General features: G+C 37.1%; 1 pseudogene; it reads left to right on the forward strand.

Moving 5' to 3' along the window:
* LOC109055001 overlaps nt 1–23,298 on the forward strand; it is an 80,713-nt pseudogene that overhangs the window by 43,304 nt on the left and 14,111 nt on the right.

The raw sequence follows: 23,298 nt of genomic DNA on the forward strand, positions 1-23,298 counted from the left end.
CCACTTGTTTAAATCTCCCATCTCTGAGCTTTGTTATTTGAAGGATGGGGATATAGTGTTCTATAATTTCCCTTTTGTTGACCTTTTGTTCAGGTGTGTTTAGGGGAAATCCTGCTCAAGTTAAAGAGTTCCAGGAGCTGCTAGAAGCTGTCATCTTCCAGTCCTTTGAGGGTAACTTGCGGACACGCACATGCATACACGCATCTTTTTGGACAAACTGCCAAAGCTTGTCACATTGTGATGGACTCTGCTTGCCAGCCAGTGTCCTCCAGCCCTGCCAATGACTGTTATTTTCCCATTACTCTTTATTAGAGTGGTCCTTTCGTATTCATCTCTCCCGGGCTGCATGATTTTCTCAGACGTGTCTCAGTCAAGTGCACAACAGAGGAGCTGCTCATTATTTAAACAGACCAGTACTCTAGCAATTCCCCACAGACAGACAAAACATGCTGTCTGAAAGTCTTTCAGACTACAACTCTTTAGAAGTATAACAATAAGCAACTTAATAACTAGTTCAGCTCTTTTAATTTGCTTCCAGTGAGCCTCACCAATACAGATGAGCGCTCAGCTTAGTTGACTAAATTATGGTTGATAGAGAAAAGGTGAATTTGGGGCTAGGCTGGATTCTGCTGACAGCCTGATTGCTGCTTTTACTGCAGAGTTTTCTATCTCTTCATTTTTACATATTTAATAAATACTTATTAATCTAAATTAAAGCTCTGACATCCAACAACATGAATAACAGTAACATTCACACAAGCAAGTTGTACTGCTGTTGTCAACTGTTTTAAATTCCAAGCAAAATATAACCAAGTAGTTCATTTATTTATTCTACTTACAAACAAAATAGTTCTTAAGGTGTCATACCTATTACTATACTATACTATACTGTTTCAGACAATTCTTGAAAGAATACTTACCAAGGCTACACTAATGCAGTAAAAACAGTAATGTTGTGAAATATTATTGTAGTTTAAAATAACTGTTTTTCATTCAAGTATATGTTAATGTTATTTATTCCTGTGATGGCAAAGCTGAATTTTCAGAAGCCATTACTGTTTTCAGTGTCACATGATTCTTGAGAAGTCATTCTAATATGCTGATTTGGTGCTTAAGAAAAATGTTGCTTAAGAAACATTGTGCTGCTTAAAGGGATAGTTCACCCAAAAATTCTGTCATTAATTACCCACCCTCATGTCATTCCAAGACCTTCGTTCATCTTCGGGAAAACAAATAAAGATATTTTTGATGAATTCCGAGAGCTTTCTGACCCTCCCATAGACAGCAAGGATCCTAACATGATCAAGGCACAGAAGCATAGCAAGGACATCATTAAAATGATCCATGTGACATCAGTGGTTCAACCGTAATTTTATGAAGCTACGAGAATACTTTTTGTGCACAAAGAAAAAAAAAAAAAAAAAAAAAATTCAATAATTTGTCTGCTCTGCATTACCCTATAGCACCATTTTGGAGAGAATCACATTCATAAACAATGTATGCAATGTACGTACGCAGATATGTTGTTTACATGTAGATCAAAGCGTAAACAACTTATCCTTATACAAACAAAAAGTATTCTCGTAGCTTCGTAAAATTACGGTTGAACCACTGATGTCACATGGATTATTTTAACGTATCCTTGCTATGTTTCTGAGCCTTGATGTTAGGATCCTTGCTCTCTATGGGAGGGTCAGAGAGCTCTCGGAATTCATCAAAAATATCTTAATTTGTTTTCAGAAGATGAAAGAAGGTCTTACAGGTTTGGAACGACTTGAGGGTGAGTAATTAATGACAAAATTTTCATTTTTGGGTGAGCTATCCCTTTAATAACTTTTTTGTTTTAAAAACAGTGTTTATTTAAATGTAAACATCCTTTCTGTAACATTTGATCAATCCAGTTCATCGATTAAAAGTTTTAATTTTTTTCAAAGAAAAAAAAAATCGGACTGACCCCATACTTTTGAACTATGGTATATATTATGTTAGCATGGCTTGGGACAGTGTAGTCACTAGCAGCATCCAACTCCATATCACAGAACCGTCTCATGCACATACACAAGACACACTGGGACTCTCTAAATTTTGTCTAATTTGATTTTCCGCAGGCCACGTTGTTATTCCCAAGTATTACTATGTTCCGGCAGACTTTGTAGAGGCTGAACAGAAGAATCACGGCAGCCAGAAGCGCTTCCCCAGCAACTCAGGGCGTGATGGGATGCTGTTCCTCTGGGGACAGGCCCTCTATAACATCGCTAAGCTGCTGGGTGAGTTTCAGATCCATCCAGAGCCCAGGGGTCAGGACTATTTCACAGACACACAGTAAAAGAGTTTACATAGATGTTCTTTTATTTATTCATACAGTGTCTTTTTTGCCATTTGCTCACATTTCTCAAAAGGAAAGAGACCCAGAGGCACTGCGGTCTCACTGAAAGCAGTCGACGCAATGGTTTATAAACTAAACTAAATAATGGGATCGTATTAATGGAGGTCAACAAATGTGTTTTATGAATCACAGTGATTGTGTGAGAAATTATTCTCATTATTTAGTTACCTTCACTTCATTTCAAACGGGTAGATTTTCTTTTTTCTTTGGAGTCCTAAAGGTTATATTTTTCAAACTACTCTTTTTTCCATACAGTGAATGTGGGGGCTGGTGCTTTCAAAAAGGACAAGAGAACAAAATAAAAGCAATCCATGTGACTTGTGCACTATTTTCCCAAGTCTTCTGAAGCCATTTTCATGAGGAACAGATAGAAAATGGAAGTCATTATTCATTAATCTTCTCCGCTGTATCTTTTGACTGATCATGCCACATTAAGTTTGATTTTCAGTGAATATCAAATTCTAAGTCTAATAACTATTCTTATTAAGTATTAACATGATTTTCCCCACAAAAATATTGTTTTTCACCAATGTTATTACCAAGTTGCACACCCAGAATGATTCATATTGTAGACAGTGATTCATGTGTATGCTCTGCAGTAAAATCCAGACCAGCAAAGACATTAGTAATCTGTGGAAAGGGCTTTTTCAAATCGAATGGGTTAAAAAATGCAGAGATTTTGTTTAAAGCTCATGTGAACTGAACAGTGATTTTGTTCTGTGTTTGCTGTTCAGTGGATGGTTTGATCAGGCCGAAAGACATCGACCCCATTCATCGCTATGTGCCACGACAGGATCAGAGGAACGTCAGCATGCGATACTCCAATCAGGTCAGCTGCATCACGTCTCTCGTGTAGGCAACTACACGAATGCTAAAATGTATCCTGTAAACACGCGTGTGAATGGCCTGTGTGTTTAATCTCTCTCAGAGCCTCATGCATAATTTGTTGCAGGCTTTAGCAGAAGCCCTGATACATCTCTGTATCAATCCATTACAACTGACTTGTTTTGCACATCCATTCCTAGCAGATCTGTTATTGCTTAGACAGCCCACACTGCTCTTGATAAGAAAAACCTACGGACACCTGCCGTTTCATAGCTAGCACAGAGCTCCCTCATCTGTCTCTATAGACAGTCTGCAGTATCACTTTAATACAGCATCTGCTCATTACAGTGTTTAAATTGTGACAGAGCCCTGACAAAAAGTGAAAGGGGTTGAAAAATGCACATGGAAATTCAAACAGATAACTTTTTCATCACCGTAGCCTGTCTAGAAAAATCATGAAATTAAAACTTTATTAACACACAACCCTGCTACTAGAACTGGAGATAATTGAGTATGCACTGCCATTCAAAAGTTTCATAACTTTTATTCAGCAAGGATATTAAATTGAGCAAAAGAGATTTATAATAATAGATGATTTCTATTTCAAATGAACACTGTTCTCTCGAACTTGCTATTTATCAAAGAGCCTTCAAACGTGTCATGGTTTCCATAAACATATTATGAAGTACAATTGTTTTGAACATTGATAACAGTAATAAATGTTTCATGAGCACTAAATCAGAATATATGAAAGATTTCTGTAGAAGACTGGACTAATGGCTGCTAAAAATTCAGCTTTCCATCAAATTATATTTTACAATAGATAAACATTCTATTAAAATATAGACAAGGTTTCATCAGGCGTATGCGCTTGGACTGAAGTTAAAGGGATAGTTCACCCAAAAATCAAAATTATGTCATTAATGACTCACCCTCATGTCGTTCCAAACCCGTGAGACCTCCGTTCATTTCGGAACACAGTATAAGATATTTTAGATTTAGTCCAAGAGCTTTCTGTTCCTCCATTGAGAATGTATGTACGGTATACTGTCCACGTCCAGAAAGGTTATAAAAACATCTTCAAAGTAGTCCATGTGACATCAGAGGGTCCGTTAGAATTTTTTTGAAGCATCGAAAATACATTTTTGGTCCAAAAATATCAAAAACTACGACTTTATTCAGCATTGACTTCTCTCCCGGGTCTGTTATGAGCGCGTTCACAGCACATCCGGTTAGCGAACGAATCACTCGATGTAACCGGATCTTCTTGAACCAGTTCACCAAATCGAACTGAATCGTTTGAAACGGTTCGCGTCAACAATAAGCATTAATCCACAAATGACTTAAGCTGTTAACTTTTTTAACATGGCTGACACTCCCTCTGAGTTCAAATAAACCAATATCCCGGAGTAATTCATTTACTCAAACAGTACACTGACTGAACCGAGCCAGATAACGAACGAAACATTGACTCGTTCTTGAGTCAAGAACCGTTTCTGTCGGACACGTCCGATTCGAGAACCGAGGAGCTGATGATACTGCGCATGCGAGAAGCAGACTGACACACAGCGCGTCTGAACCGAACTGGTTCTTTTGGTGATTGATTCTGAACTGATTCTGTGCTAATGTTATGAGCGCGGGTAAACCGAAGGCTTGAATCAAGGGCAATCATTGCCAATGAAGCCATTACGTTGAGCGCAAAAGAACTGGTGAACCGTTTTCGGCAACCGGTTTATTGAATCAAACTGTCCGAAAGAACCGGTTCGCGGAAAAGAACAGAACTTCCCATCACTACCGGTGATCCGAAAACCGATGCAACCGGTTCTTGACTCGAGAACAAGTCAATGTTTCGTTTGTTATCTGGCTCAGTTCAGTCAGTGTACTGTTTGAGTAAATGAATTACTCCGGGATATTGGTTTATTTGAACTCAGAGGGAGTGTCAGTCATGTTAAAAAAGTTAACAGCTAAAGTAATTTGTGGATTAATGCTTATTGTTGACGCAAACCCTTTCAAACGATTCAGTTCGATTTGGTGAACTGGTTCAAGAAGATCCGGTTACATCGAGTGATTCGTTCGCGAACCGGATGTGCTCTGAACGCGCTCATAACAGACCCGGGAGAGAAGTCAATGCTGAATAAAGTCGTAGTTTTTGATATTTTTGTACCAAAATGTATTTTCGATGCTTCAAAAAATTCTAACGGACCCTCTGATGTCACATGGACTACATTGAAGATGTTTTTATTAGAGCCCGACCGATATGGATTTTTGGGGGCCGATGCCGATGCCGATATTAACTCGAAAAGAGCCGATTTATAAGCCGATATTTTGATTTTGAAAATAAACTGGATATTAGACCCATTTCCTATAAACTACACTTACACAACATTCAATAGTAAAATATCTGCCTGTTCTATGTATGTGGGCTGTATAAACCATTTTCCAGAAGGGATTATGTTAAAAAAAAGTCTTAGATTACAGTCTCAATGACTAAACAATTGCACATCAAAAGTATATATTTTTTAATGATCAAAAGAACACTGCATTAGAGGAATCTTTGCAGAAGTAGTCCCACACTTTGCTGCTACAGCTTTCACCTTTTTCAGCCATCTGTAGGGCAGAAAGAGAGACAGAGAAAGAATAAGCATGTGTATTAATAATATCACCATGTATCATTACTCATGTCATCATTAGAATTATAATAATAATAAACAGGGATCTCCTACATAGGCAAAAATGAGAAATATAGAGAAATATATATATATATTTTTTTTTTTTTATTTGTCAAGCAATAGGTATTACCTATTACCTACTTATATTTAACTATATTATTACAACATATTCCTGTTATGTCTGTAAAACTGCTTTGAAACAATCTGTAAAAAAAAAGAGAAGAAAAAAAAAGCGCTTGTTCAGCTCACATTTATTTACATGTCCCCTCTGGTTTAATCATTTCTGACGCACCTACTGTAGTTACTGTAACTACACTATATTTGCTCTCACAGACACATTCACAACGGACCCGTATATCTTCTCCTCTTCTCTTTGTGCAGTCTGAATCAAAACATCGTAATGCGCTGGCGAACGTAAAGTTAGCCTACTGTTACCGGAAGATTACGGAATCAATTCGAAGTTGAATGGTTAACGTTAGTGTCATGAACACACCGCTGTCAATTTTGAGAAGAACCATCTTCAAACAAGTTAATAGCAAGCATTTAAGGGTCCTGCTAAAAAGGAAGCTATGTTTGCGTTAGAATAACGTAACAGTTGTTTGTTTTTTCGAGGCACGCTGTACATAACTTCTAGTCATTGACTACACGCGCGCCCCCCGCCACAGTTACGCGGTCATTATGTGGGAAACAGCGCCCCCCGCTTTAGTTTAGGTTTAATTATGTGGTTATAGTTTGACCTCTTATTAACGTTCGCGCTCTTCCACTGATAAACATGGTATTAGCTTTGTGGCTAATCTAATATAGCAATGCATTAGCGGCTGTAAGTGATGTTACAGAATATTTAGAAGTGATAATGATAGGACCGTTAGTTAGAACTACCACACTGTTTTTATATACAGTGTATGAACTAAATCTACAATCATTTCACATGATGAACAACAGACTCACCGTCAAAAGAGTTCATCTCAGTGGCTCGGCTGATAGCTTTCTTCTGTAGTGGATTTCTGGCGCTGTTGTCAACTGGGGAGCTGCAGAGCTCCCTCTGGTGGGCAAACTATGCAACACTCATAACATGAGTGAAGCATGAGACTCTGTTTTTTTATGTTTCATCGGCCGTTATAAACGCCGATGCCGATTTAAATGCAATTAGCTCATATCGGCCGATAATATCGGCCGGCCGATATATCGGTCGGGCTCTAGTTTTTATTACCTTTCTGGATGTGGACAGTATACCGTACATACATTCTCAATGGAGGGACAGAAAGCTCTCTATCTAAAATACTAAATCTAAAATATCTTATACTGTGTTCCGAAGATGAACGGAGGTCTCACGGGTTTGGAACGACAAGAGGGTGAGTCATTAATGACATAATTTTGATTTTTGGGTGAACTATCCCTTTAACTTCCAGTCTGTGTTTGTTTATCGGTCTGGCTAGTGGCGCCAGCTACAGTACAAACGCAGTTAAAGTTAAAGTGATGAGTAATGAAGTTGGGCTCAGGTTGTTGTGCTGTGGGATGTGTTTCCCATACATTTATTTATTTGTGGCGACCTGCTACGACATCAAAACTGACCAATTTTCCAAAAGGCTTCGTTGAATAACATGAGCACTTTTAAAAATCAAAACGCGGGTGTTTTTATATCACTGTATTTCTGAAGGAAGACTGTCTTTTGAAAATTTTCGATGTAATTTTCATTTTATCTTGCATGTTATATGCCTGATAAAGCATTTGTGTATAGCCACCGGGGAAACCTCTGTTTCTCCCGCTTTAAAGCACCTCCTGCTGGCAGAGAATGAATTTGCATTTTCAATAAGTCTGTCTACACAGCAAACATATTTTGCTTGTTATCAAAACTAATCTACTCTAGAGGGACTTAGCGGTTATTATTGATTTTGGAAGTCTACTGGAAGTTAAGTTAGGGCCACAAAAGCGAGTGGTGTATCAACTATCATTAATTTTTTAATTAATTAATTAATTATTTTTTATTTTTTTATTTTACTGTTTAAATGTGAATATGTGGTCTCAGTCCTGTTCTCTAAATAGCTCACTGGTTTTTGTTCCATGTGTGTTAGATTTGAGATTTCATGTGTCTATAGTTGTTAGTAGCTGCTTTTGCATCTTGTTACAATGGAGTGTTTATCATAGACTTTATACATAATATAGTGCTTACTACCAAATGTAGTTTTTATACAAGCATGTAAGGATGTGGGGAGCTATCAGAAATGTCACTTCCTGTCAAGAACTCTGACTCAGATGTGACACTTCTATTGTAGCGAGCAAGATGACTCATGCATGCAATAAAAGCTAACAAAGAGGTTGAGAGTAATGCTGAGCGAGCTTCATTATTGCATGCATGAGTCATGTTTAAATATAATTTAATATATATATATATATAATATATATATATATATATATATATATCCACACAGTATAATAAACAGCAGTTTTTTTGGTAACAAGCAGATATATTTACTTAAATATTCATCCTATTTTTTAGCACATAAATAATCAATTTCTTGTGAATGTGCGAGCTTTTCGATTCACTAGCCACTATAGGTAAACAACTAAGAGAATAGCAAAGTGCATTTGCACAAAACCAAGTCTGAATAGGATTATAATAATAAATTAAAATTCAATGACAACAAATACCAGTTTGCAACATTAAGCAGCATAATTGACTTGGAACTGATTCACATACATGAAGTTTAAAATAAATATTGCACAAATTTATCTTAGCATTTTACAGTGTCAGCCAGTAACGTTGAGCATAAGATAATATGAGATTTCTTAAAAAAACACCCACAAACTTTTGCATGATAAACTAAATTTCAAAATAAAAATTGCACAATGTTACAGCCAACAAAAATGAATGAATTATGATATATTCATCTTTGTGAATTATGAGAGAACACACCCTGTCCTCTGACAATGCAGTCTGCTAATCTTAATCGTATTAATTTATCACTCTGAGATTATGCCTCAAAATGGATTCAAAAATGCTGGGCGGATACTATTATTAAATATTAGGTACACTGGATTACTTGCTCATCATATTCACTTGTTCAATAAAAGCAGCAGTATTCTGATTGCATTTATTTCATAAGCAACACAAATGCAAATGCGATACTTGTCTACTACGTGATCTGTGAATTGTCTGGCGTAACAGCTGTTCTTAGCTGACTCAAGGCTGAATTCTCTCATCTGGCACTTGACATCTCAAAGGAACGTACCTTCATACCATGAAACCAGTCAAATGACACGGTCTTCAGAAAACTTGAGGCTAAAAAAAAAAAAAAAAAACACATTCAAATCATCTTGTGGCTTAATTGTACTATATTGCCAGCAAAATCATCCTGAATAACCTCAGCCCTAGTTGAGATGTAGCTGTGATTTGACTGATATTGGCTTGGGAGCCCAAGTTTGTCTAATCAGAGGCAGTGAGGGGCAGGCGGCTGTTTAATTCATGAGTGTTGCACCGCTGCATGGGAAACTGGGAGGAGCCCTGCTGCTTTGAAGGAGGGCACTGCATATTGCACAGTAATGCGTGGCGTGCTTGTCTCTTCACTTTTTCATCAAAGGCTGCGCTGACTAAAGGGCACGTTGCTGTGGCTGCTGTTTGTTTGCGTGGTGTGTTCATGTGCATGTGTGGTAGTGTCTGTTTATAGAGGAATTTAGCCATATGAAGTGTCAGTTTATGTTTGTTTATGAATTATGGCCCACACTTTGTGCAATATTTATGCGAGTACATAATTGAATATTATTGGCAGTTTGTGCTTATGCATAGGTTGTTCTCAGCCTGCACTTGTCCTCCTAACATCTCCCATACTTTGTCCTCAGTTTGAAGGCAGATCATTTTGAACCATGTCCTTGCTCAGAGATTAGACAGGCCTTTTTTCCTGATTGATGGATGTACCCTGTTTCAACAAAGCACAGATGGAGCTCAGTTTAAATTTAGAAACGATTGTTCAGCTGAGCAGCCAAGGTGCAGGAAGCAGCCTCATCTTTTTGCCTTTTAAATACCGAGAACAGCTTTTGAAATTCTTCCCTCGCTCACATACACAAGCTTAGGGAAAGAGGCCTTTTTGCAGTTACTTAGCTTTGCAGACGCTATATTTCTCTGATTCATATTTAATTTGATGCATTAAGACAAACGTATTCCAACAGAACATGGCCCCATTGTTTTTGTTGGCTGTGCTCAACGACTGTATCTTTTAATGTGAAAACACAGGATGTTCCTGCGGTTCCTCTTATAGGAAGTGATTGTTCGGGGTTTGAGTAGAAGACTATGGGGATTGGATGCAACTCGTTCCACGTGAAATCTCTTGTCTGCATGTCTTTTTCTCTGGGCTGAGTCACTTCACACAGACCTGGAGGGATTTCCAGAACACACCACAAAGAAACACAACCCAAGCGGTGAACAGATATCAGTGGCCATAAGACATGTGAGATGAACACATCTGTATGTCCAAGGTTGTGTAAATCACAAAAAAAACTTTCATAAATCATCTATCTATTTATCATTTTATCTATTGCTTTAACGTTCTATCATTCTGTTGTTCTGTCATTCATTCTAGCATTCCATCATTCTATCATTGTCTTTTGATCCATCATCCTCTGTCTGTCTGTCTGTCTGTCTGTTTCTGTTATTCCATTGTACGGTCTATCATTCATTCAAATGAATCGCAATTCTGCATCCTATTGGCTACCTCAATTCAAATTAAAGAACTGCATTTAAAAGACATTCTCTGTTCACTTCTGGATGCTACAAAACCATGGTGCATACACATACACACTTACTATGTTGCTTGGAAGTATTTATAAATGTAAGCATGCAACGTGTGTGTGTGTGCAAGCAGTGAGTCCTGAAAAGATTGATGGAAAAATTCCAATGACCATCACTACACATGCACACACTGCTTTAAAGCACCTCAGTTGTCCACCTTCCTGGTGAGAGACACAAATAAAATACTTCTCAGCGATTTAAAATACTAAAGAGAGAGCAGGAAAAGGACCATACATTTGGCAAGGCAACAGAGGGATTCGATGCTGATGGCTGTGCGGAAACATATTTGTTGTTGGAGCTAAAAGTCATTTCTCAAACGTCTGCAGAGTGGTGACAGATGTGTTGTATGTTTATCACCGACAGCCAGCAGACGTGAAGAATGTGGCAAGATATCACTTATTTGTCACTCACTCAGTTATTATAACTCCAGACTTCATAGTGTGAGAATCCAAATCCAGTGTCACTCTGATGCTGTAACGTTTGAAGCGTATTTCACTGCAAGAATATCTTGGCATATGTCACCTCTAAATATGTAATGTTGCTCTAGAATTGTTTAGTAGCCAACTGGCAAGTACTGTATGTACAGAATTAAGATATCTGAATCTGAAAACACTAAAGGTTTATGGGTAAAGAACCTTTAAGACCCAAACTAACACCAGACCCCCACAAGACCCAGACCAAGACTAGACCTCAAGACCAAAACCAAGACCCCAAGAACCTGTCAGTTTTTGCAAGTGAAATATAGAAACAAATTTTGTGTCACTTTATGCATCTGAACCCAAAGCATTTTTATTGTGCTTTAGTGATGTTTGGTGATTATTAGATAGGGAGCCTGTGGAGCCTGTGAAAAAAAAGGTGTCAAGGTTAGCTCTGAGTCATCTTCTTTCAAATTACTCTAGTGACTCTGTGTTTTATCAGAGACTTGAAAACACACTTCTAGGCTTTTTCTGAAACAGCTCTGCACAGACTTTCCCATGGAGCGGCTCAACAGGTATTAGTAATCAGCCTCCTTATCTCCTCTCACTCCACACACTGCATCTTTATGGGAATTACATCACATACAACACCACTGACAAGCACCAGACTCCTGAGGCTTTCACCTGCCTTGCTTTAATATAAATTGATTTTTTTTCTTCTTGTCATAAGGATTGCCGACTAGATCTAATATATATCGGTGGTCCTTCTGGAGAGGGGTGATGTGTATTGAATTCACAGCAAGCCTTTGTTCACAATTACACTCCCACCTTCTCAAAAGTCCAATCCCCAGCCTTTTCAATTTCTTTAAGGTGATTGTGGCCAGACTTGCACGGTTGCATAGAAAGCCCCTTGACTCTATTAAAAGAAGTGGAATGGAGCTGAAAAAGTAAGCACTTTTTCCATTCTACTTCGGAAAGAGTTTTTTGTCAATACATTGGGGTACAAAATCTGCAACCAGTGCTTATCATTTTTAAAATCCTAAAACTTATTATTTCCAGGTTTACATAAAATTTTGAATCCCATATTTGAAATGTGGTCTCAGACTTTAATCTGTCTCTCTCCATCTCTCAGCTTGATGGGGTGCTCTGTAACGTGAAATGTGTGAACCTAAATTGTGAACCGCTTCCAAACTTGCCAGCTGTAGGGTTTAACATTGAGAAGTCACTGCATCGACAAAGACACTACTTTAAATTTTGATCCTTTAAGGAACATTAGACATCTTAAAGAGCAGCAGTTCACATGACTTAATGTTTTTGCCTTTTGGCAGAAGAGCAGTTGAAGAACAAACTGCAAAGTGAATGTGAATCTGCCAGATCTCTTTTATCCACATCATATCTCCAAGAGACAGTCCATTAGGTTTGCATTGATTTGTCACATAAATGGATTCAGGAAAAAGCAGCTTATTTCAGGCTGCCCGTTTGGAATAGAATCTTTACAGTTACATTGTGTTTGCAATGAGAATAGAATCAAAGAGAATAGGACAGAATCTTTACAGCTCAATTACGTTTGCAATCAATTATTAGAAGAATGGAATCAGTAAAAATGGCTTATTTGAGACTGTCAAAATAGAACAATATTTGCTGCCACATGAGCAACACTGGTGTTGTGTAGAATGTTGTTTTACATTTAGTTTGTGGTTTTGTAGTTGCAACTGTCTGCAGAAAAAGAAAACACTGTAATAACATGAAATGTGATCTCTCTATTACAGTATATTGCATCTGAGGCATCATTTATAGCATTTCATTAGTCTGTACTTTTACACCTTTGTGATACACTCATAAGCTGTAGAGTTTTGCCATTAGTGATCCCATCTCAATTCCAGCAGCTCCAGACTCGGTGAAAACATCACTTAGCTGCCGAAGGGGAGGTTTTTCAAGTGCTCTTCTACATCAGATATGAAATTTCCTCAGCACGCAGGGGCAGCTTACACCGCAGTCAGTCTTAACCTAGATACTGTCAATGTATGACTGCTTTGAATTTGTGAAAGCTCCAAATGTTGAAAGATGCTCCCCCGTATTAAAATTACTTGCCATCACAAAAAATGTTTGGACTATAGATCTTAATCGGGTTAGACGCCATATTGATTTAACATGGAAGAAAACAAGGCTGTGAGGGATAGACTTAGACTTTACAATGGCATGCAGTTTATAAAGGTCTGAGATCATGTAATTTTCACAACTCAACTTTAAAAAGTTTTTGTCTGAACAATCGATTAGTTGTTAAACAACAGTACTCCAAGTACTTCTATCTCTCACAGCCTCATTTTCATATATGTCAAAAATTAAATATGGTGCTACCCTGACAGTCTATACCATAATACCGTAGTATAATTTGAAGGTAAAGTAGCATTAATACCATATAATATATATATATATATATATATGGTAATCATACATAGATGTGTTAATTATCAAAATACCATGGTATTACCATATGATACCAGCAAAAAAGATGTTTACACTTTTGAGGACTAATTTGTGCTTCTTTTCAGATACAGCATAATTATGCTAAAAGAGCCTTTAGCCTCATTTAACTTCTTTTTTTTTTTCTTCAATTTATTATTGTTCTTAGAGGAAGACAGATTTGTCACTAGAGGTAAATATTGACTGTTTGACACGGTGGGGCTCTTGGAGCCACATCATGAATATCATTATGAGATCATCTGACTGATTGGTAATGGAGACATTAATAAAGAGCATTTCTTATCACTTTCAGTCCTATTGAGCTGCTCATATTTTATTGTCTGCTGCTTCAGTGTGGAGAGAGAGACTGCAGGAGTCTGCAGAGCACAGAAGGGCTCCCAGCGCTACCAGTAGTAGTACTTGCAGGGTTTTGTACACCACCAACTTCCACACCACTTCCAATAAAACTTCCATCACTTCAAAGCCACTACGCTGCTGTCAGAAAAGATGTGCATATCCAAGATGGGATGTTTTTTTCTAAAAAAAAAAAAAAAAAAGCTACCTTCTATTCCAGTTTAATGAGGTATGCTGGTACTCACTTTATAAAAGAACCTCAAATTATAAAAGAAAACAAAGAAATGCACTGATGCACAGACAGTGGAAAATGTACAAGTGTTCATTATTTGCCCATTACATTTCAATTGTAAGTTTTTTATTTTTTATTTTTTTTTATTTTACCAAAACTGTTTGATTTAAAATAATTTTCTCTAATGTGATCAACAACAGAAACAATTAAACAAAATTATTCCTGTAGCTTATATGTTTGTCACTTTCGCTTGGGGACCAATCCTCACAATCAAATAACTATTAACTACGAATTTTGCCTCAAACTAATTTGCTGCTTATTAATAGTTAGTAAGGTAGTTTAAGTTTAGGTATTTGGTTGGATTAAGGGATCTAAAATATGGTCATGCAACATAAGGCATTAATATATGGTCCCATTGCAGAGAGGCACAAAATCACTCTCCAGGACGTTCTTTTTCACCGAACCCTGATGGTGGAATGACCTACCAAACTCCATCAGGATAGCAAAATCTCTCACAATCTTCAAGAAACAACCGTAAACTCATCTCTTTGTAAGCATCTGTCTCCTCATAAAAATAAATAAATAAATAAGAATAAAAACAAATTAAAATTAAAAAATAAAACAAAAAAAGCAGAATACAATAAAATAAAAAAAAACCTATGCCTTCACTTTTTCTGTTCTCTTGTCTTTATCCCTTCCTGTCCTAGCTTTTACTATTTAAAAGTTGACTGAAACCTTGTATAGCGGGCACTTCTCGTGTTTATTGCCAACTTATGGTAAATCGCTTGATGTATTCCTCAATTGTAAGTCGCTTTGTATAAAAGCTTCTGCCAAATTAATAAATGTAAATGTGCTTTATAAGTACAAATAAATAGCCAATATGCTATATACTGTTCTAATATGCAACTAGTTAATAGTGAGAATTGGTCCCTAAACTAAAGTGTTTGTAGATAAAACACATATCCTTAATGTATTGTCAAGGCTGGTACATTTTTGCCTTGATTTGCAGTCTGAAGGAGTCAACACTAGTTGCTGAAAGTCAGAGCCAGTATGCCGGTTTTAGGCAGTCAGAGCTGACAGATATCACAGAGAACCATGTAGCATATACAGATTCAGATTTTTTTTAAGCTTCAGACCATGATTCCATTCATTCGGTGGATTTCAAACATGTTTGATATTTTGAGCCAATTTTAGAACACATATTGTTTTCATCTGTCATGAGTCTCCTAGCAACAAGGCGCATGTTTCTTTGTGGGTTTGTTGTATTCTAACAACTTGACCGTCTGGTATTGTGTGATCCTGAGTAGTGTGCATGAAGCCCAGTTTTTCTCTGTAACCATTTTCAAAATCTCCAAGTGTATGTTGCCTGAAAAGTGTTCAGATTTTCTGTCTGACTTTCACCCCTGCAGTGTGTTCCAGCATTTAGACAAATGCATCTGGCAAACGCTTAAATGTTAATGTTGATGCTTTTGCAATGGATTGTTTTGCAATTATTTTTTGTGCATTAATGACCGACTTGAACCCTGCCATTTAATATCTCTCCAAGTTGTTTCAATAGCGCAGTGCAAACTACTGAAGTTACACGGCACCTTTTCACTTTTTGAATAATTCTGCACCTGTCACATATTAACAACATACCTAGACATTCACTTCCCATCCATCAAGGGCAGCTTGAACCTGCTCCCATCCTCCTCTGCAGCCCTCACGCAGGGCAGAATTAGCATGTATAGTCTCTGTTGATCAGCTCTTGTGATGACTCACTGCACTGCCTCCACAAAATGGCTGTGCCAATATGTCATTTAACCCAAAGCTGTGATTTGCCCTGTTCACCGAGCACTTATCTCCCCCGTTTCAGGGGAAGCAAACAACAACAGTTGAGACAAACAGCCTACACCACAAATATATTACCATCTTCCGTTCAGACTAATAGATCTGTCTATCTCGATGTTTGAGCATCCTAGTGCTTTTGAAGGTGTGCTATTTACATATTAGCTGGTTAATATTACAGTTTTTGGAGTTGTAGCAGAAGGTTTGAAAGGTTGTTGGATATGTGCAATACATATTTCCAAGAAAAGTGCCTGCAAACCTTGGTTATTATTTCTTTGACCATAGCTCCGAGCAGAACGGCAGAAATAATGATTGTTTTGAAACATAGCGAAGCCCGCAAGTTGTGATCTCGAGAAAACAAGACAAATTAGCTGCTAAGATGCTCTTGCCGTTCAGGAGTTGTGGCAGTGGAAGGTTTAAATGGAGGCTGGCTGTCCTCTGTGTGTAGGCAGAGGGCTTTAGCTACTGATTGATATGACCCAACCTAAGCCTTCAGCAATCAGCAGCTCATTATCTCAGCGAAATTACTACATCATCCAGCCCAAACAACTGTAATGAGCTAGCATAAAGTATCGAGGCTCTGTTCCACCATCATCTCCCTCATCTTTATCCACAGTCTCTCCTTCTCTCTCTCTCCCTCTCTCTCTCTCTCAATGAAGCTTGTTTTCCTCTATTCCCTCCCACCACCCAGTCATCAGTTATACTCTAACTGCTCTGACTTTTCTTTCACTTTTATGGTCTCCCTCTCTCTCTTTTCTTCATTTTTAGTGAAGCCACTCACTCCTAAACTCACAGGCAATGGATTTTACACTCTGTGCCCTTGCCTTCTCCGTTGAGACCCAAAGTTTTCTAATACAGTACGTCGTCTTTGCTTGTTTCATGCAGGGTCCCATTGAGAACGATGTGGTCATTCATGTGGCCCTGATAGCAGAAAGTCAAAGGTAAATAAATTTCTTATGTCTTTCTATCTCTTCATCCTCTGGTCTAATTGATGCATGGACACTAATTATTATTAGTACTATTCTGTAGCCTTCATCTATCAGCACTCTCATTTAAAGCTTTTCTGGTGAGAGGGGGAGGTGAAAGAGTTTGTGTGGCCAGCTGGTCCCAGCCAGGCCGGCTCTGCAGTTCATTTAACATTGTTCACCCCAGCACTTGGCCCACCTTTCCCCTTAATCACTCCGCAAACCTTAATCAGGATTACTTGTCTAACCCAACCATCAGTACCTTCATTTAAAGCAGCAAGTTCCACTTAACACCTCACCTTGCTTGCATATCTTGAATAATGTTAAATATTATAGTGAAAGCTGGAGCGGAGGTTCTAAAGGCTTATAAATGTACATTTGCGTTGAACCCCACAGCATAAGGAGTGCCTGTAGAACATTAATTTGTATAATCACATTGGCATTCAAGATTGTGTTGCCCTTGGACCTTACAAATCCTACATAACAGCATTAGGATGAATGTTGCCTATGTAAATATGACAATTAACATCTTTTAAATTATGTCACAGATCATATTATATAACCAAAGATTAAATGGCCAAATTGATCCTTTTCACATTTTGTTTTCAGAATTACAGAAGTCATTATAGTTGGGTAAACTTTTATAGTGATGACTAAAAAACAACAAACATAATTTTTGCATTCACATCTGCTCCAATTGCAAAAGAAAAACGATAAAAATCCATGATAGTGTTATCTGTTTGACTTTAAAAAAAGAGTAACAAATTATCGAGAGTTTGAGTACATTGGTCAAAATTTGCTATCATTTATTAGTAACATCATAACATCATACATATTTAGAACAAGGTTTGAAGAACAAGATTTTTTGAAGAGGATTCATATTAAGTGAGATGTTACACATACTGTAGTGCCACATTAAGAGCAGGGTATGTAGTTTGGTTCAAACTCATTTTTGTTTTGCCAATTGAAAGTCTTTTCACATCCTGATAGCAATCACTAAGTTAAGTGGTCTAATTTTTATAGTCTCCGGAAGGCGTAGGACCATAAATTGTTCAACCACTCATAAGCATTACAGTGTAGTAATAAGAAATGATTTTTCCCTCAGCTAGAATCGCTATAATGTGCTTTGTTTTAAAACAGACATTTTGAAACAAGGTGATAGAATTTGGCACAACAATTGCACCAAATGGATTTACAATAGAATGATTGTTTCCAAACACAGGTTATGATCTCAAGAAAACAAGTCAGAAAAATAATAATAGCATATATCTTCTGTTGGCTTTTATTTGTTGTTATTTTTGCAGTTCCTTTTTGATTCCACTAATGGTGCAGAAATTACACACACCGTTAATAGAGTTGTTTTTAATGTGTAATAGTCTCTGTCTTGCTTGTGTCTTTCAGATTAAAGGTCTTCCTCAACACTCAGACCCCACAGCAGGTGGAGCCCATTCAGATCTGGCCCCAGAAAGAGCTGGTGAAGGTATGACTGTTCAATCAATCAAACTGACCAACAAACAAATCTTCCAGACTGATCAATTTCAGTGACAGTCGCTCCATTAGACCACTGGTCAGTTTGGACCGACTGGCACATCAGTCATGTCAGCCGGTGAATTATTTTCGCATGCTCTTAAAGATTTACACTATGGATTGAACCTCACTAGTGCACTATTGATTAAATCAGTTTGACAAAAGACTCTGAAAATAGACTTTAATGTTTTCTCAGATATATAAATGTCCTTTGTGAATATACTAGCAAAATATTAATTCATTGTGACAAAATATCAATAGAATGTACTGTAGTGTTTCTTTACTGACCAACCTGGTCTAAGCTTGTCGTCATAAATCAGATTATTAGAATATTTTTAGGGGTCAGAAATTTTTTGCAAAATATTTTTCCTGCCCATTCTGTCTGTAATCATGTTTATGTGTTTGTTCTTCTATCTGTGGGTGTGTGAGTGGGTGGTAAGGTTTTGTCGCCGGAACGTGCAATTCACTGCAGTTTGGTTTAAAAACTTGAAACCTGAAATCAGAAACCCAACAGTATCTGCTTCTCTTGACTCCCTTCTTTCTACGGTCAGTTGTGTGTGTGTCTGTGCGCCAGTGTGCATTAGACAGAGTGATGATTTGCTGAGTATGTCTCTGTAAGGATGCTTATTCAGTGGCTGACCTATCAGAGACGTCTGGAGCTCTCTAGATAGGCCTGCCTACTGTAGATCAGCTGCATTACCTTCATCACTGTCACGCTTTACGGTAAATGACACAATGTCAATTTGACTAATGATGCACATTTTGAATTTCTTGAATGATTCTTTTATAAAGGAGCAATAGCACTAGGTTGATTGCTAGTTATTTTATTATGATATTCTTTGATAAAATTATTAAATTATTAATTTGTATTAATTTAGACATAGGACTTATAATTATCAAAACTGTCTACGCTCTCTTATTTACACTCTCTACACCTTGTTGATTATAATGTTTATAATAATTACTTTCTTGCTCTATATATTGGCTTTTACTCAGTCTATGTGGTGAGCAGTGCAGCGTGCAACGTGCAAATCTAAAATCTTTCCAGGTTACTGTCGATGCCTTTCGCTTTGGTTCTACACAAGCTTGTTGTTGTGTCAGGTGATGTTTCTTCAGCACTCATTATCGTGTGCCACAACAAAAAGATTGGAAAGGCATTCATGGATCAGACTGCTTATGTAAACTCGCTCATTAGGACTGTTTGTCATTTCAGATAAACTAATTGAAACAAATTCTGTGAATGGTTACAGTGCTTAATGTGTTGTAAACAGAAAATGTTTACACTATGGCAGTGTTCATTTTGACAGCAAATTTTGATTTAGTTTTAGTCGACTAAATATCATAAGATTTTAGTCAACTAAATCTATAGTAAATTTAGTCGGCTAAAACCTAATGGGTTTATTTACAGTGCATTTATTAAACATTTCTCTAAAATTTCCAAACTCATTATATAGGTTTGATATTAAGGTTTTATCATGATAGACACCTATTTAACTACTGTGACACACAAACATGACTTAATGTTAAAATTAAATAAAACAACATCATGAACAAGAACGTGGTCTTCTTTTTAATGAAATACCAATGGTTATACAGGCTAATTATGCATTCTTTAAAGCAACTTGCTTACCATATTCTTTGTTCTTTCTATATTTATTTCTATGAATAAATTTAGATGAATATTTAGGGCTACTAAAGTTTTTTTTTTAATCAAGAGCAGTTCGTGATTTTATGTTTTTCGTCTCGGTTTTATTCATTAACAAAAATGTCAATAGATTTACGTCATAGTTTTTGTCATTCAAAAAGTGTTTTAGTACATTATCGTCTCGTTGTCTGTGAAAAAAAGGTTGCTGACGACAATTATAACAAAAATTATTCGTCAACGGAATTAACACTGCACAATGACAGTAGATCTAAATGGAATGTTCTCATAAACATCTTTCATGATTACTTATGCATGGATGTGATTGTAATTCAGTTATATATTTGAGCAGTGGTGCATCCCTAATGTAGCTCCATCCTTTACAAATCCAAAACCTGATATGTTTGAATAATCATGTAAATCAGAAGCACAGATATGAGAGTGGTTCATAGGTTGACATGCTGTTTCTAATCCAAGCATCAAGGCTGAATGTGAAGAATCCTGCGTATTAAAGAGGTTTGTTTCAACATCAGCACACTGGCTTCACTGCCCCTCTTGATGTGCTACAGGCTTAACATGTGTGACATTTGCAGGTTTCGTGTCAGGCATGTTGAGCTCCTGATTAGAGGGAGGGCACTCTCGATTCAGTTGTGTCTTCCCCTCATTGCTATTCTGCACACAAATTTTCCAAGGTACAGAGATCCGCACTGAAAGAAAAAGAGTTCTGGAGCATGAAGCTCTCTCGAAAAATGTTCGTTGTGACAACTGGATTTTGTCTAAATTAGCAGCTATTTTCCTATTTCAGTTGGATATGAGCTGGATTCTCCTCAGCAGGGGCTTATTCTGCTGTTATTTTTTCTTGGTTTTGTCTGTTGTGCAGTACACTTTTGTACTGGAGTGTTATTCTGAGAATGTCAAACTGCAGGAGGTCAGAGAGAAAAAGAGCTCCATCTAATGTCGTAAAGATGTCAGCACACACTGACTTTCTCCTCCCTGCACTGGAGGACTGCTCCAGTCTATTACTGAGGCAAGCGTCACAAAGCGTTATTATTGCACATAACCAAGGTGAAGGCTTTGTTCTTAGCCTTTTATGACGCTACACTTCAGGAGACGTGTGCTATTACTTTTCTAAGCAATCAGACTTGTTATTTCCACTTGGAAGACAATAAAATAAAATTTAGATTGAAAGGTGAACCTGAGGAGTGAAGAGGCTATAAATCTCTAAGTGGGTGGACGCTGGTGAAATAAGGTGGCAGGGAGGCATACTATTCCCATCCTGCAACAAGCCATGAATAAATCATACAAATTACTGCTTTACTACTCTGGTATTGTATTTGTTGTAGTTGTGTGTCATGTGGTTGTCAAGTGTCACGGTCAGTGACACTGCTTTATGTATTTGATTTTAAAGATGCTGTTCACGGAGTAAAGCTCTATTTATTAATTTCCCTGTTATTGTTACTGTAACAGTAATAAAAGTGTCTAAAAAAGTGAATTAAAATATCTAAACGTCTCAGCCAGTGTGAACCAATTACACTACCGTTCAAAAGTTTAAGGTAAATAAAATACTTTTTTTATTTATGGTTTTATTCAGCAGGAACACATTAAAGGGATTGTTCACCCAAAAATGAACATTTTATTATTTTCTCACCCTTGTGTCGTTCCAAACCTGTATGAGTTTCTTTTTTATGTTGAACATATAATAAGGTATTTTGAAGAATGCTGGTAAACAATCAATCCATTGTATTTCTTTCCCTGTGGAAGTCAGTGGGGACCAATAACTGTGTGGTTCAAAATTCTTCAAAATATCTTCTTTTGTGTTCAACATAAGAAAGAAACTTACAGTACAGGTTTGGAATGTTACGTGAGAGGGAGAAAATTATGACAAAAGTTTATTTGGGTGAAATATTCCTTTAAATTGATCAAAGATGTCAATAAAGACATTTAGAACGTATCAAAAAATATCTATTTCATATAAATTCAGTACTTAAAATTCTTTTAAAAAGTCATACAATCCTGGGGAAAAAAAGTTCACACTTTCCATACTTTTAGTGGCACAATCATTTTAAACTAATAGTAATAATCAGCATATTGGAATGATTTCTGAAGGATCATGAATATTGACATGAATAGGACACTGAATATTAATGGCTGCTGAAAATTCAGTTCTGCTATCATAGGAAACATTGCATTTTAAAATGATTTTGCTTATAATTACTATGTTTTGTAAAATTATTTTAAGTTGTAATAATATTTTACAATATTATTGTTTTCTCTGTATTTTTTATCAAATAAATCCAGCCTTGTGTAAGGAAATGTTAGCTCTTTTCTTTAAGAAGAATCGAATCTAGAGATTCAAACTGCTTTAATTGAACTGATTCCAAATTTAATTTGTTTATACTTCATCGACGGTTCGTCCACCGAACTTAAAATTCAGTATATCCTTACAATTCTGTTGATATTACTTCATGGAAGATAATACAAACAGAATGATAATTTATGAGCTGCACAGGATCTAGGCAAAGTTTAATCTTAAAATACACCACACAAGACAATACTTCTTTTATAAATGAAACAAGAATTTATTGAGCTACTCTATTACATGGAGCTAATGAACACACACACACACATACATACACATACACACACAGTTGCAACAGATTTATGAGGTGAGTTATGGAGAAAATCTCTACTAAATTCACAGGCGTTCCGAAAATCAGTAAAAGCAGAGCCTTAGTTTATCTTTACAACTTAATAATGACCTTGCACCATTTCAGCAATAGATAGAGGTTTTGTTTGCCTTTACTTGTGATTTTGCTGCTGACCGCGGCGTCGTTTCGTCTCCTTGGCTCGCATTAAGCTGAAAGGGAAATCCTGGCTGGAATTCGCTGTTGCGTAGATGACATCTGGGGATACCCTTTGCCTTGATTGGTCGGTTGACTCCCTGGCGATTTTGAGAGATCCAACAGCTCTTGCCTTGGCTGCGGACAAAGTCCTTTCGTTTGCGTGGCATTAGCTTTGAAGATTCTGTCATGGAAAGTTGAAGTTCTTTATGACTTGCAAGCACGCTGATGGCTAAAAGCCGGTGGTTTGAAGGGCAAGCAAGCAAGCAAGCACTGAATTAGTTCAGGCATTGGGGTTTTATCCAAGCGGATTTGGTCCATCCCACGACGCGATCTTCCAATGGGATGCTGTTGCAGAGCTTACACGCG

Source organism: Cyprinus carpio, chromosome B7, assembly GCF_018340385.1.
Source record: "Cyprinus carpio isolate SPL01 chromosome B7, ASM1834038v1, whole genome shotgun sequence".
Lineage (NCBI taxonomy): Eukaryota > Metazoa > Chordata > Actinopteri > Cypriniformes > Cyprinidae > Cyprinus > Cyprinus carpio.